The sequence below is a fragment of the Frankliniella occidentalis genome, unplaced genomic scaffold (genome assembly GCF_000697945.3).
Source record: "Frankliniella occidentalis isolate FOCC.00 unplaced genomic scaffold, Focc_3.1 Scaffold12, whole genome shotgun sequence".
Classification (NCBI taxonomy): Eukaryota; Metazoa; Arthropoda; class Insecta; order Thysanoptera; family Thripidae; genus Frankliniella; species Frankliniella occidentalis.
Window position 1 is genome coordinate 1737968 of NW_026267142.1, and position 2056 is coordinate 1740023.

General features: G+C 56.1%; 1 protein-coding gene across 4 annotated transcripts in view; it reads right to left on the reverse strand.

The window, feature by feature from the left end:
* Nucleotides 1–2056, reverse strand: part of LOC113212620 (insulin-like growth factor-binding protein complex acid labile subunit) — a 227990-nt gene that overhangs the window by 10292 nt on the left and 215642 nt on the right. The window lies entirely within an intron of this gene.

Consider the following 2056-nt stretch of genomic DNA (forward strand, 5'->3'; position numbering starts at 1 on the left):
GGCTGGAGGCTCCACAACTACCGCTGGAATGTGTGCCGAGCAGCCTCCAGGAATCCCCTCCGCCGCCGTGAGCCTAGAGGGCGGGTCGAGCCGAACCCCCTCCACTCGCATTTGCAACATTTTGAAGGCGACGGGCGCGGCAGTCAGTCCCGGCGACAGAGAAACAAACTGTTAACGGCCAGCGGCTCCGATCAGCGTCATGCGCGGCTAACGGGACGCGCTTTACGAGGCGGCTCTGCTTTAGCGCCTCCACAGCGGGGGCGCGTCCAAAACAACACAAAAACCACACAAGACACACTAACTTGGGTAGCAATTCGTTTTCTCTATTCCACACGAAAAAACAGGCCGCGAGCGGTAAACCTGTTTGCGTTAACGAAAAGTTCGACAAGAAAGTACGTCCGCTTTTCTCAGATGCGGCTTTCTACGGGGCCTCGGCGCCTGCGAGACTCGGGGTAGGCCATCCCGTAGCACACGCGTGCACTGCATACACATTGTTGCCTATTCACCAGGCGCTACACGAGCTTGCTAGGCTCACCTTGGCAGGCTAGTAATGGCGAATCGCGTACGTACTTTCTGGATGATCCTCAATGCGGCGGGCATATTAAACGCAGAATGTAACTTTTTGGGTCACTTCCGGAGTGATGCCGCTAAGCCAACTAAATGTCCTGCTTCATTAAGCGTGCTGTGACGGAGCTTCTGAGGCGGCCCGGGGCGCTGCGCCCGCCTCGCGCCGAGCCTCGCAGCCTCGCACGGCCACAAGACGCGCCTGCCGAGGATGTAACACTTTTGGGGCTGTTTCCTCACTAATCCGGAGAGCGGGAGGGAGGGGGGCTCACAATGTAGCGGTTTGGGCCCGTAGTAAACCTCACCGCTGGGATTACGTCCCAAGTAAACGTTCGATTCCCATTCAGGGTCCAAGGCGGGCGAGCTTGTGAGGCTCCCACTGGCGGCAGTAGCTCTCGGGCAGACACTGCGTTGCATGGTGGAGAGTGGCGGGGCGGGGCGGGGCGGGGGTGGAGCGTAACGAGGTAGAATGTCTAATGACAAACCACTCCCGGACCTACCTCCACTAACCCTGCCTCTGCCCCGCGGACTGCGGCCGGGACGCGGCCAGGCTGTCTGTCTGTCTGTGGCACGCCAGGGTAAACCGGGGGGAAAGGGGACCAAGTCATTATCGACGGACAAAGTTGGAGGAGGAGACAATGTGCAATCATATTGTGGGCTGAGGTGTGGAGGCCTGGACTGCGATGCTGCGGAGGGCTGGAGAGCCGGAGGAGGGCTGGAGAACTGAAGCGTGAAGCTGTGGTATAACTACAAAATCCGGAGGAGGTTTCCACAGGGGTTTCCGTGCCAAAGCACTGATGTTTATCACCGTTGGCGGGTGTCAAATTATTTCGGGGCGGTGACATTTCGCTTTACTTTTCTTGATTGGGAGTCATTTTTCCATTGACGAGGGGTGACTGGGGATTAACTAGATGTGGCTGGAAAAGTGACTGGCTGGAACAGCCTTCACTGACCTGTCCAAGTGATGCACCTCCTCGAAGTTTCCGATACAGAACAAAATCGATAGTGTCCCTGTTTTAAGGTGACATTTGTTGTCCTTAAAATTACAGAACTCACTTTAAATTCGTCCCAGAACTACAATATGACCAAATCAAGGATGGCCATAGAAGCAATATCGTTAATCCAACATGGCAAACTGCAGATGTAACATGGTGCAAACTTTGTGTCAAGGAGTCAGGTGCTTCAGTTGTGAGAAGGGCGTTGGTCTTTTTCCTTCGAGTCCGGAGCCCGCCTCCAGAGCTGGACGCTTCGGGGCTCGCGGCGCTTCGGGTGCGAGAGAGACAGACACGGGATTATCCTGACTTCTTTAGGGGCGCAGGGCCTGTGCCGCAGGACCCGTAGGGCCGGCAGGACCGGCGGAGGCAGGCGGAGGGCATATAATATATGCGGTCCTCTATGGTACTTGGGAAAAAACAAAGACAAAAATAAAAATCTAGGAACGGAAAAGGCCAGGCAGACACTCTACTCGAGGCCTTGCTGTGGCGGGGGAGTG